Genomic DNA, 7,138 nt, shown 5'->3' with positions numbered 1-7,138 from the left:
CGGAACACACTATTACTTTCAGGGCTTACACAAACTGGATGGTCTTTATAACGTTATTATTACTATTCACTGCAGAATCATTAATTGGATATAAGTTAAGTCTCTCTCAGTTAAATACTTTACTATTTAAAATGAAAGTTAATTGTAATCCAATAACAGGTTGCTTCTCACTATCATTTCAATAAAGAAATTATGGTTTTCATAATTAATGGTCTTTCCGTTACTTGTTACCGAGTATTAACCCAATAGACAAACTGTGGATCCTGTTATATTTTTAATAAGCACTTCTAATACACAGGAGAGACAAACACTTAGCAAACTTGAGTATATAACGTTCCACACTGCAGTTTTTCACTTTTGCTACGCTGAGACACAAAATTAACATATATGTAAGATACTGACTCACCTTCTGTGATTTACAACAGGCAGTAATGAGATCATTTACGAAGCAAAACTTTATAAGTCTCAATGCTACGAACTCTTAATTTGAAGTTGGCAACAATACATTAATAAGCAGTTTTATTAGGAAAATTACTTTCATTAACTTCCTTTTTTATGTTCAAGAGGCATTAATTAGCAAAAACACTTGTCTTTAATGTTCTTTTAGTAGGAACACTCGGAAATTACTTTAGTTCAAACGGAGAGGAACCTGAGAGGTGTTATGATAAGGAGAAAAATCAAGGTAGGTACATAAACTCAGTTATAAATTACCTTATATTTGAGCACACTAACACATCCATTAAGCTGATCTTTCACTGTACATTGCTATAGTGCTCCATTACATTGATTGCGCAATGTGGTGGCGATTGCATGTCGGTAGGTGGAATTGCAGGTAGAATTGCTGGACTCTGTCATTTCTTGGTGGCGATGATAGATACAGATTCCAGAATAGTTCCAGCTATTTATCCATCCATCCGAGGCATTGGAAAGTAGCAGAAAAAACCTCTCTTGGAACCAGCACAGTATGCAACATTTACATGGCAGTGCACAGTTTGGTAGCTCGTCCCCGACTGGTAGCTCGTCCACGACTGACTCTTGTTCCACCTTTTCTGCATGGGCCAACCACAATTTGCGCGCGTTACACAGTTCCGTTCCCGAGGGGAACCACAACACCTTTTACATACAAACTAACTAAGAACCCTAAGTGAGGATAAGCAGTTTACATAACAGTAACCAAATACATTAAATAAAACAGAATATTTGCACATATTGACATTGCTACAAAAAATTATTCACACAAAATCACAATTATATACAGTAAGTTTTGTTCCCTCCAAATGGGACAAAGAATTTAAATGACAGATACACTACATTGCATAGAATCATATCATGACATCGAAGTTCTTACAAAGAAATGAGTATACAATTTTATGTTATCGATTCAAACAAACACATTTACAGAAGCTCAGTGATGTAACATTAAATGAAACAAAAACCAAAATAAATCATTGGAGTATTAGAGCTATGGTGTTACACAGTGAACGAAGCTATCTCATGTATAGCTGATCTTTTCCTGCAAATGTTGTGGAGTTATTCAGACACAGCCTCACCAAGACCTATTTTCAATACAATAATGATTTTTATGAACAGATTGACGTGGTGGCTGTGGGCAGTCGACTTAGTCCAACTGTTGACAGTTGGTTTATGGAGAACTTTAAACAACAGGCGTTGCAGACTGCAAGGAAGAGACCAGCCAGGCTGTACCGCTATGTCGATGATACCTTTGTACTATGGACGCAGGGTGCAGAGGAACTGGAGGTCTTCCTTGTACACCTTAACAGTATCAATCCGAAAATAAAATTTACTAAGGAGATGGAGAACAACGGACAGGAGAATTTCTTGGATGTGTCTCTTACTAAGCGACAGTACGGGACGTTGGGCCATAGAGTATACAGAAAAGCCACGCATACTGATCGTTACCTGCATAAAAACTCTAACCACCACCCAAGATAGAAAAGAGGGGTGGTTTAAACGTTGGTAGATAGAGCGTACAAAATTTGTGAACTGGCTTACTTGAAATATGCGCTTGAGGAGAGAGAAAGTGGACAATGAGGAACGACGTCCGCTCAAAACGGAAAGTTTTCCTTCCATTCATCAGTACGATTACAGATAGCATTGGAAAAGCATTGAGCAAATTCGGGTTGGAAACTGCCGTCAGGCCCACCAGGAAGATAAAAGAATGTTTAATATCGGTAAAAGATGTACGATATCCTTTGGCTACACCGGGTGTATATAAAATTCCTTTTGGTTATGGACTGGTACCACAAAAAGAAGTGACAACACCCGTCTCGTTGAACGAAAGAGGAACTGGCTCCTAGTACGCACGGATAAATCGACCGTAGCGGAACATCTTTACCAAGAGGGTGATCATGAAATAAAATTCACTGACACGGGTGTCATATCGGAAACATCGCATTATCATACACGTACATATATTGATGCAATTGAGATCTACAAATACCATAATAATTTTAGCAGAAAATGGAAATGTGGTAGAGTAGACAAAATTTAGAAGTCAAAGTTACAGTGTAAGAATGACGATCGAGTACTTTCAATCTAGAATGTTGGCAATACCAGAGATAATCTCGTAGCCTACGTTACGTGACAGACTGTGGTGCCCTCTACACTGCCTACGCAATCGGTGCTCCCTTGAGTTCCGATTGCAGTTATCCATTTTACCCCTGAAGATGTCTCCCGCAGTCGGAGAGGAAACGTTAGGAGAAAGTTTTATACATCGACCACTGCTTAATAGAGATGTTGGTTGACGAGTCGCATGAGCCGCTTCTCGTCCCATTATATCAAGTATGTGCTCCATTGAAGACAAATCCGGAGATCATGCTGGCACGGCATGTTTCTGCACATCCTGCAGAGCACGTCGAGTTTCACGGGTAGTGGTGTGGCCGAAAATTGTCCTGTTGAAACAAAACATGAGCTTCTTATTGTAGTAATGGCGAAAGAACGGGTCTAACAACGCTCTACAAGTACCGAGCGTTGGTTAGCGTCCCCTCCAGCAACAATAAAGGTGAACAACATTTGTACTTTATCGCACCCCAAAGCATAGGGCGTTACTAGACTACGATCCTGGCGGCCGTCTGTGTTGCCTGGACGTCCAAAACCTCGCCGGCTGGTGTGGTAATGTTCAGCTGAGCAGTGATACCAGCATCGTTGAACAACTGACGCAGAACGTCCAACTTGTGGGACAGTACTCCGAAATGACCACAATTTGACCCGTTTGAAACACGCACACTTGGCTATAAGAAGGAGTGGGTCTCCTTGGCATGTTTGCTGCTTGCATGTTTGCACCACACTGAGCCTTTTGGCTGCAAGCATTCCCTGTTAAATTGTAGACACAGATGGCACTTTGGCAGGTACGTCACTACGCTAGCTGTTGGTGGTCGACGTTTAAATCATTATCAATATATCTGCTGAAACTTCTTGGCAGACTAAAACTGTGTGCCGGACCGAGATTCGAACCTGGGACCATTGCCTTTCGCGGGCAAGTGCTCTACCAACTGAGCTACCCAAGCTGGACTCACATCCTGTCCTCACAGCTTTAATTCCGCCAGTACCTCGCCTCCTACCTTCCAAACTTCACAGAAGCTCTCCTGCGATACTTGCACAACTAGCACTCCTGGAAGAAAGGATATTGCGGAGACATGGCTTAGCCATAGCCTGGGGGATGTTTCCAGAATGAGATTTTCACTCTGCAGCGGAGTGTGCGCTGATATGAAACTACCTGGCAGATTAAAATTGTGTGCCGGTCCGAGACTCGAATTCGGGACCTTTGCCTTTCGTGGGCAAGTGCTCTACCAACTGAGCTACCCAAGCACGACTCACGCCCCGTCCTTACAGCTGTGCTTGGGTAGCTCAGTTGGTAGAGCACTTGCACGCAAAAGGCAAAGGTCCCGAGTTCGAGTGTCGGTCCGGCACACAGTTTTAATCTGCCAGGAAGTTTCACACCAGCGCACACTCCGCTGCAGAGTGAAAATCTCATTCTGGAATATATCTGCTGCTCCCCAAGTGACATGTGCCGTCATCGGATCATAATCGACGTCATCTCTACAGGTGCACTAATGCTTTCCCCCGGCAGTGTATTATGATTTTATGAGGTCGGGCAGCACCTGTACAAAATATAGCTGCTATAAATGCTGCCGACCCATTCCGTGTGTTCGTTATCGCGTGAAGTCGAGCCCGTGCAGATTTTTTTCTCCTGATGCCTCAATGATTGGCTACCACCTATTATCGAATTTGGTGTCTACATCTACATACATACGGTGCGTGGCGGAGGGTACCTCGTACCACCACTAGCATCTTCTCTCCCTGTTCCACTCCCAAACAGAACAAGGGAAAAATGACTGCCTATATGCCTCTGTACGAGCCCTAATCTCTCTTATCCTATCTTTGTGGTCTTTCCGCGAAATATAACTTGGCAGCAATAAAATTGTACTGCAGACAGCCTCAAATGCTGGTTCTCTTAATTTCCTCAGTAGCAATTCACGAAAAGAACGCCTCCTTCCCTCCAGAGACTCCCACCCGAGTTCCTGAAGCATTTCCCTAACAATCGCGTGATGATCAAACCTACCAGTAACAAATCTAGCAGCTCGCCTCTGAATTGCTTCTATGTACTCCTTCAATCCGACCTGATAGCAATCCCAAACGCTCGAGCAGTACTCAAGAATAGGTCGTATTAGTGTTTTGTAAGCGGTCTCCTTTACAGATCAATCACATCTTCCCGAAATTCTACCAATGAACGGAAGACGACTATCCGCCTTCCCCACAACTACCATTACATGCTTGTCCCACTTCATATCGCTCTGCAATGTTACGCCCAAATATTTAATCGACGTGACTGTGTCAAGCGCTACACTACTAATGGAGTGTTCAAACATTACTAGATTCTTTTTCCTATTCATCTGCATTAATTTACATTTATCTATATTTAGAGATAGCTGCCATTCTTTACAAAAAATGGCTCTGAGCACTAAAGGACTTAACATCTGAGGTCATCAGTCCCCTAGAACTTAGAACTACTTAAGTCTAACTACCCATGCCCAAGGCAGGATTCGGACCTGCGACCGTAGCGGTCGCGCGGTTCCAGACTGAATCCCCTACAACCGCTCGGCCACACCGGCCGGCCATTCTTTACACCAATCACAAATCCTGTCCAAGTCATCTTGTATCTTCCTGCAATCACTCAACGACGACACCTTCCTGTGCACCACAGCATCATCAGCAAACAGCCGCACGTTGCTATCCACCGTATCCAAAATATCATTTATGTAGATAGAAAATAACAGTGGACCTACCACACTTCCCTGGGGCACTCCAGATGATACCCTCACCTCCTATGAAGACTCACCGTCGAGGACAACGTACTGAGATCAGCTACTTAAGAAGTCTTCGAGCCACTCACATATTTGGGAACCAATCCTATATACTCGTACCTTAGTTAGGAGTCTGCAGTGGGGCACCGAGTCAAACGCTTTCCGGAAGTGAAGGAATATGGCATCCTTCTGATACCATGTGAAAAAAGGGCGAGTTGCGTCTCGTAGGAGCGATGCTTTCTAAAGCCGTGCTGATGCATGGACAGCAACTTTTCTGTCTCAAGAAAAATTCATTGTATTTGAACTGAGGATATGTTCGAGAATCCTGTAATTTTGAGGATCCGTCCTTCTACCCTTCTTATACAGGGTGTTACAAAAAGGTACAGCCAAACTTTCAGGAAACATTCCTCACACACAAAGAAAGATAATATGTTATGTGGACATGTGTCCGGAAACGCTTCCTTTCCATGTTAGAGCTCATTTTATTACTTCTCTTCAAATCACATTAATCATGGAATGGAAACACACAGCAACAGAACGTACCAGCGTGACTTCAAACACTTTGTTAAAGGAAATGTTCAAAATGTCCTCCGTTAGCGAGGATACATTCATCCACCCTCTGTTGCATGGAATCCCTGATGCGCTGATGCAGCCCTGGAGAATGGCGTATTGTATCACAGCCGTCCACAATACGAGCACGAAGAGTCTCTACATTTGGTACCGGGGTTGCATAGACGAGACCGTTCAAATGCCCTCATAAATAAAAGTCAAGAGGGTTGAGGTCAGGAGAGCGTGAGGCCATGGAATTGGTCCACCTCTACCAATCCATCGGTCATTGAATCTGTTGTTGAGAAGCGTACGAACACTTCGTCTGAAATGTGCAGGAACTCCATCGTGCATGAACCAAATGTTGTGTCGTACTTGTAAAGGCACATGTTCTAGCAGCACAGGTAGAGTATCCCGTATGAAATCATAATAACGTGCTCCATTGAGAGTAGGTGGAAGAACATGGGGCCCAATCAAGACACCACCAACAACGTCCACAGAAAATCTGTGTTGATGACGGATTGCACAATTGCGTGCGGATTCTCGCCAAGCCCACACATGTTGATTGTGAAAATTTACAATTTGGTCACGTTGGAATGAAGCCTCATCCGTAAAGAGAACATTTGCAATGAAATGAGGATTGACACATTGGTGTATGAACCATTCGCAGAAGTGTACCCGTGGAGGCCAATCAGCTGCTGAAACAACTGGTTCTCCCGTAGCACTCTCCATACAGTGAAGTGGTCAACCTCACCTTGTACAGCAGCAACTTCTCTGACGCTGACATTAGGATTGTCGTCAACTGCAGGAAGAATTGCCTCGTCCATTGCAGGTGTTCTCGTCGTTCTAGGTCTTCCCCAGTCGCGAGTCATAGGTTGGAATGTTCCGTGCTCCCTAAGAAGCCGATCAATTGCTTCGAACTTCTTCCTGTCGGGACACCTTAGTTCTGGAAATCTGTCTCGATACAAACGTACCGCGCCACGACTATTGCCCCGTGCTAATCTATACCTCAAATGGGCATCTGCCAACTCCGCATTTGTAAACATTGCACTGACTGCAAAACCACGTTCGTGATGAACAATAACCTGTTGATGCTACGTACTGATGTGCTTGATGCTAGTACTGCAGAGCAATGAGTCGCATGTCAACACAAGCACCGAAGTCAACATTACCATCCTTCAATTGGGCCAACTGGAAATGAATCGAGGAAGTACAGTACGTACTGACGAAACTAAAATGAGCTCTTACATAGTAATTAATCGTTACCG

The sequence above is a fragment of the Schistocerca gregaria genome, chromosome 2 (genome assembly GCF_023897955.1).
Source record: "Schistocerca gregaria isolate iqSchGreg1 chromosome 2, iqSchGreg1.2, whole genome shotgun sequence".
Classification (NCBI taxonomy): Eukaryota; Metazoa; Arthropoda; class Insecta; order Orthoptera; family Acrididae; genus Schistocerca; species Schistocerca gregaria.
Note: the sequence above shows the minus strand (reverse complement) of the source record.